Below are 7794 nucleotides of genomic sequence, written 5' to 3'. Positions count from 1 at the left end.
GCTGGGGGCTTAAGTGAAGAGGAAATGTTTTGAGAATGATGAGGGCAATGAATGTACAAATGCGCTTTACACAATTGATGTATGTATGGATTGTGAAAAGAGTTGTATGAGCCCCTAATAAAATGATTAAAAAAGAAAAAGAAACAAGTAAATGACTGAAGTATTCCAGAAGTATCTTGAGTGCTAGAGATAATTTTTGCATAACCACATAATACACCATCATTAGGAGCCTTGTTTACCTGGTGAGCTGCTGCACACTAGGTCAGGAGGTCAAAATCATCAGCCACTTCATGGGGAAAAGATGAGGCTTTCTACTTCCATAAAAAGTTACAGTCTCGGAAACCATCAGGGGCAGTTCTACTCTGTCTTATAGGGTTACTATGTGTGAACATCAACTGGAATACAGCAAGTTTATGCCAGCATTGACATGGTTGATTCTTGCCATGAAAAGAAGCAAAGCATCTCATACAAAAAATTAGTGCAGGTTTATCACCATAATTTAAATGCCAACTTTAACAGAGAAGGCAACTATTTCATCTTTTTAAACAATTTCATTCTTACATAAGAACTAAATTTACAGATTCAGGAAAGAGTAATTTTACTTATGTCAGCATATGTGCTTCCCTAATAGAAGAGACAATAGAATGAATATGTCCAATTGTTCAAACTAATTCGATTACATGTTTATAAATGAGAAATGATTACAAATTACAGAACTTAATGCTCACTTTTTGTCCTTAAATAGAATAAAAAACCTTTGGTAAACCAAGATTTATAGTGATTACATTAGCAGAAATAAGGAGGAAACAAAGAACCACCACATTTGAGGCTTAGTGAAATAAAGTCTGTGATTAAGGAACACCTAGTTCATTAAGTAGGAAGAAATGGATTTTATCCTATATAGAATTTTAGTGCAGGCAAGGAATGCTTCCTTCCCTTATTATCTGTATCTGAAGAAGCTTCCAATACAACAATTATTCAAGAAAGACTCTATTAATTTTTTTTAAATTCTGTATCAGGATAGTTGTTTTTGTTTTTGGCAGCTTAATTGTGATGAAATTACTGAAGAATTTGTAAGGCCAAAATATGGCAAATTAAATAAATATATACAGTGAAACCTCGTTTATCGCGGTTAATCGGTTCTAGACCCTACCGTGATAAATGAAATTCCGCGAAGTAGGATTCCTTATTTGTAAATCAAATATTTTCGTAGTTAGAGTATAGAGGACATGAAAAAACACCCTTTAGTCACCATTACACTCGTATTACCCAATTTATTAAACGAAAAAGGGAAAATACAGTAAAACGTTTTGGACGTTACAATTATCATTTATTATTTATTATATTATTTATGGCATCTAGTTTACAGTATTACATATTTCACATAGAGTATTATTATACATAGTTCTTACAAATACTGTAATCAATAGCCTATGAAATGACTTAAGGGATGTACTCTACAGGTGGGTTGCCGTCTTTTTCCTCTGAAGGAGCGGGTGTAGGCAGTGGGTGCTGTTATGCAAAAACCGCGATAGAGTGAAGCCGCGGAAGTCGAAGCGCGAAGTGGCGAGGGTTCACTGTATATATATAATATGCTAAAGATGAAGGTATATAAATAAATTAAATATATTAATTTGTTATGATATTTGTTTATGGTAATTAAATTTTACTGTATGGAATTTTTTCATTTGCTCAATTATAAGAAACAAAAACAGGCATCAAATTAAATTATAAGCTATTTAAAGCAACAATGGTAGAAATCAATTTACATGGTGGGAGATAAATGGAATTTGACATGGATTTTTAAAACATATTCTTTGATGTTTGGTTGTAGAATATGTGGAGTATTCTTGCTGTAGATAAAGCAGAATATAACAAAAATCCTAGTACCCTGTATCCACTAAATATTTGATAATCCATTCCATCTTATTCTGGTGAAATGGTATATGCCACTCTTCTGTTCAATTACTAGCAAAATAATCACTTTTAAAAATAAATTACACCATTGATAGCTAGCTAATACACTATACATATAATAATATATGTATGCACATATATATACACACATATATCTCATATATTCAGTTGGGTAAACAGTGGTGAGTAAACTGAGAAGTGGACTTCACAAACTGTCAATCAGGGCCCTAACATACCTTAATCCAGCCCTAACGCTAGTTACCTTAATTGGAAGCTTCTTCAGATACAGATAATAAGGGAAGGAAGCATTCCTTGCCTGCACTAAAATTCTATATAGGATAAAATCCATTTCTTCCCACTTAATGAACTAGGTGTTCCTTAATCACAGACTTTATTTTCACTAAGCCTCAAATGTGGTGGTTCTTTGTTTCCTCCTTATTTCTGCTAATGTAATCACTATAAATCTTGGTTTCAAATCCCCAGGAAATGAGGGGTTAAGTTACTCACTCTCTGGTACTTAGTGCCCTGTTGACCTCAATGTTTCCCTAGTCAGCCCCCTTGGCTGGCCACTACCCATATGGTTAACTTTGACCATATACTGTACTATGGACTGTCAGAAGAACAAACAAATCTGTCTTGGATGAAGTACAACTGGAATGCTCCTTAGAAATGAGTACGACAAGACTTTGTCTTACATACATTAGACATGTTATCAGGAGAGACAAGTCCCTGGAAAAGGACATCATGCCATCTACTTGGTAATGAAATCAACGAAAAAGAAGAAAGCTCCTAATGAGATAGATTGGCACAGTGGCCGCAACAATTGCCTCAAACACAGTAACAATTGGGAGGCCTGTGCACAGCCAGGCAGTGGTTTTGTTCAATTGGGACCAGCTCTACAATACCTGACATCATCTTTGGCCGAGTTACCCATCGCTGTCCAATAGCTTTGATCAACTAGTGAGATTCCAAGACGCATAACATTTTGATTTATGCAAGGGGTGTTATTATAGTTTATGGTTTTGGAAGGGGATGGTGGATGTGGCAAGCACTCAGATAATAAATTTTTGCCCAATTTTGGAGAGGCAATGATAGTGAAGAGGTGGAATTCTAATTGTTATGCTCTATCATGTTGCTGCTAACACTGAATTACCCAGTATGTAGCTATTGTGGGAGTAAAGGTGCTTGTGAGCCTCTGGGCAGCTGTTTTTTTTTAAACAATTGATAAGTATGTAACCATATTTTTATAAATTTTAATTAAAGTTACCATATTTACAATATTACTTATTATTTAAAATTAGACCAGTAATCAGAATTATTATAAATTATGCTTGACTAAAGATTTATCTAGTCCATGTATTTTCCCCATAAATCATTTCATAGTGTTCTTGCATTTAGGAATACTAGATAGCACATCAACACTATGCTTGGAATCGTATTAAGCAAGCAACTAATTTTTTTGAAATCACAAAAAGTGAAGAAAAAAAAAGATATTAAAGTGACCATCAAAAGGACATGTATGAGAACTGAAATAAGGAGCTAGGTGCAAATCAAGTTATTTGTAGCTCTTTATATGTCTGTGAATAACTGTGAGTGTGCAACAAATACTGATTTTGAGACTACACAGTGAGTTAGGTGAATTTGGGAACACAGAATTTGTTCATAATTAGGATCTTCTGGGACACAAAAATATGGCAGGTTAGAACTGTCTGCTATGAGTTTCAGAAACTGTTAACTCTATAGGACTGGAGAGCCCCTTCTGTCTCCCGCAGAGAAGGTGGCTGTCTCGAATTGCCGACTTTGCAATGAGCAGCACCATTCGTGGCCACTAGACCACCAGGCCTCCAATTCGGATGGCTATGGATGAGGCTAAATTCTACCTCATGGAGTGGGTCAGAGCACCTGCCAATGTTAAGTAGAACTATGAAAGCAAGGCCATTTCTTGGAATGTTGTTAGGCATCCCCAATGTAGCTCAACACCACTGTCAATCCTCTGCAGTAATTGTATGCCTCCTATAATGAGCCTTAGAGCCCTGGTGGTATAGTGAGTTATGGGTTGAACTCTTAACTGCAAGGTCAGCAGTTCAGACCCGCCAGCTGGTCAGCTCTTTGAAATAAAGATAAGGCTTTCTCCTCCTGTTAAGACTTACAACTTCAGAAACCCCAAGGGTCAATTCTATTCTGTCCTATGGGATTGGTTTGAGTTGGACTTGACTTGATGGCAGTGAGTTTGGTGAGAGTTGGTACAGTGAGGGGGATGCGATGGCTTAGGTATCGAACTGTTAATTGGATAGGCAGTTGAAAACCACCAGCCACTTTGCAGGAGAAAGATGAGGGCGTTTGCTCCTGTAAAGATTTATAATCTCAAAAAACCTTAAGGAGCAATTCTACCTTGTTCTCTAGGCTCTTGATGAGTCAGAATCCACTCGATGGCAATGGAGTTATTATTTTGCATTTTTACAGTGAGAATTTGGGTTGATTGAGCCATTAAGAGACTACAAATTCTTCTGTGTTCCTCACACTCCCCCGCCCTCTCCGCACCAATGATATGTCGCTATTTAAAAGTTTCATACCTCCCATTGCATGAATGGTTACTACTAACAAGGTGTTTTCACAATCATTATTAAGCTTGATTTGTACAACCTCTCAATCATGGTACTTAGACCTATTCATAGTACCCCTTTCCCCGAAAATAAGACAGTGCCTTATATTAATTTTTGCTCCCAAAATGTGCTAGGTCTTATTTTCAGGGATGTCTTATTTTTCCATGAAGAAGAATATGGTACACATTTATTGTTTATTGTTTTATTAAAAAATACCTCACACTTCCTGTCTGCTCCAGCTGCACTGCGGCCAATAGTGAGCCGTGAGGCAGCACCCGCCGCTACAGTCCAGAGTCCAGAGTTATGGTAGCTTCGGGGGGCCTTATTTTCAGGGAAGTCTTATTTTCAGCGAGAGGCAAAACTTATAATTCAGCGAGAGGCAAAACTGTAAGTAGGTCTTATTTTCGGGGGATGTCTTAGTTTCAGGGAAACAGGGTACTTCTTTTAATTTGTTTTCAAGTTAGGATCTGGATGCTTGGCAAGGTTAAGCCATTTTTACCTAAGTCACATAGTTAGTAAGTGGCAAAACCAGGAACACAAGGTCTTGAGGGCATTCACAATACCCAGGGCCCATTCTTAGTAGAACCTCTCCCATATAATTTGTCCAGCTCCATAGGGAGAGATTCTCTGAGAGCTGGAAAAGATGTAGGATAGGATGGATCGGGAAAAAAAAATCAGTTTACGTATAATAATATTAAATGCTGTTAACTTTCAACAGGCTACTATTATCAAGAACATTCACATTTTAATGGGTTGCAGTCAGTTATATAATATGAAGGGATACTTTAGTAGATATGAAATTGTGGGCATTAGTAAGAGGTGGATTGAGATGCTGAAGGGAAATGGGAACTTCCTGATATCTCTCAAATCCCACCATCTCTTTTTTGGTAAGCCCCGTTCCTCAAGGGGTCACTCGCCTCTGAGATGCTGAGACTTGCAAACCCCAAAACCAGAAAGCCCAACTTAGTTGCAGTGGAGTAGACTTTGATGCATGGAAGCTTTATAAGTTGCAGTGTAGAACCAAGCTCCTTATAGATTTTAAAGCTATACTTTGTAAGCAAATTGTCTGGGCTTTCTTTTGAGGCACTTGAACCAAATGGTTGACTGTTCACTTAGTAGTCAAGCATTGGACTCTTTTTTTTTTTCTTTTCCGGTAGCCAAAATAGAGGTGACAGGTTTAATTATACATGAGCTTTCATTTGTATATTGTGTTTTCACGTGTAAAAATGGATTGGGGTGTACTCTGACCTCCTCCCTGAACTTCCCCCCGGGGGAGAGGAGCAATCAACATCAGCCCAAGGCTGATTCCTATGAGGTCAAGGTCAGACCCACCTCTTCTTTTAAGCCTTTTACCCATTGGCATACCAACTGCCCCTCCCGCAGTATGGTCTACTTCTTTGCTAGATTTGATCATTCATTATGAAGGTCACACAAAATTTAGGGACCCTAATCACAGTTATGGGACTTATTAGGGAAGTAACAGTTTACAACATGGATTTGGGATCACCATATTACAATTCACATCAGGACCAGGAATCACACAGGTGAAGTCTTCTTTCTGTAGTGTACAACGGCTGTTTCAGCTCTTCTTAGCCTTGCTAGGCTCTGCTTGGTTGCCTGAGGACAGGTTTCTCTTGGGCCCCTCTAGACAAGCCTCCCCTCTCAGCCTTCAGCCCCCACGCAATCCTGGCCTCTTCTCTGTTCTTTCAAGTATTAAAAAGTTCTTTAGTTCTGCTGACAAGTGCCTAGAGGAATTCCACTTCACCAGGAAGACTCCTGTCGAAAGGGGCCCAGCTCCCTTGCTCCATGGGTGGCATGTTCATCGCCGCTGCTTTGCACTTGGGGCTGGGGAGCCAACTTCACCGGTGATCCAGTACCAGTCTCCTGATTCTGCTGCCACTTTCTCTGCCATAATTCCTGCTTTCTTGTTCTATCACTGTTGTGCCGCCTTCTTCGGTATTACAGCTCTCTAGCTCCTGAGTTTACGAGGTTCTCAAGTAAGGACCCTTCAAAGGACAAAGGACATGCTCTGCTCTTGATGCTTCTTTCTTAGTGGTAGTAAGGTCTCCTGTGCTAGTCCGGGTTGACTAGAGAAACAAATTCATAGGCACTCATATGTGCATAAGAGAGACTTTTATATCAAAGAGCAATTGTATATTGAGAAAACATCCCAGCCCAGTCCAGATTGAATACACAGGTCCAATATTAGCCCATATGTCTGATACCAATCTGTAAATACCTCTTCAGACTCATGAAACACATACAATGATGCCGAATGCAGGAAGATCATAGGCCAGTGGGTTAAAAGTCTTGTGGATCCAGTGGTGGTGTAAGCATCTCAGCACTGGCATGGGCCTCTATGTGACTCCTCCAGCTCCAGGGCTCTAGCTTAGCTCAATGTGTCTTGTTAGCAGGAATGTCTCCCTGGGAGTCAGTCTGTGTCCAGCCTCCAAATGAGGTCATCAAGCTGTGACCTGATTGACAGGCTAAACTCCACCCTTTCACTCTTAATAGTCTCAAATTGACTATTTGTAATTATTGTAAAACACATTATGTAACTACTACATCTCCATACTGCTCAGAGATTGGCTCCCTTGTCAGTTTAGGCAATGGCAAAACTGATCAGTCATCTCCCGAGTGTGTCATGCACCTTATGTATGGTTTCACCTTCCCCAGGGGCTCCATGTACCCTATTTGTGTTATCAGCTTGCTGGTCAATCCCCTTGGTGGGCCACAGAAATGCTTGCATAATCCCATCCAATCATTTTAGAGGAGTCACAAAGTCTTTAGCCAGAAGGGCCATACTGAGTAATTCAGTATATCACACGATTTCACACACAAATCATCAGCCATAAATCAATATCAATTCATCTCCTGTATGTTCCTGTATTTGATTTTGCTCTATTCTTCTCTATATCCAGTGATACTAAGTCTCTGACTATAAAAAAGGAAGCATCGCAGTTTCCCAAAGACCCAGCAGCAAGGGTTAACCGGTTTTGCATAAAGCAAGTCTGGCTCAACCCTGTGAATCTCTTTTTCACATTTGCTGCTTATTCATAACCCAGGCCCATCTGCTGCACCAGTAACCATCAGCCACTCCTGTTTCAGATGTCAACCACCCCAGCTGTTTCTCTCGCTCTCTGTAAACATGAAGAGGGAAAGCAATTCCCATAAAATTAATATGCTGGCCTCATTATTTCTTTCAGTGCAAAAGAAACGGAGGAATTCCACTCTGTGGCCCACCATCACCTCAATCTCACATGGACATCCACAA

The sequence above is a fragment of the Echinops telfairi genome, unplaced genomic scaffold (assembly GCF_000313985.2).
Source record: "Echinops telfairi isolate 266 unplaced genomic scaffold, ASM31398v2 ScPeMD7_7;HRSCAF=31, whole genome shotgun sequence".
NCBI lineage: Eukaryota > Metazoa > Chordata > Mammalia > Afrosoricida > Tenrecidae > Echinops > Echinops telfairi.
This window is presented reverse-complemented; position numbering follows the sequence as displayed.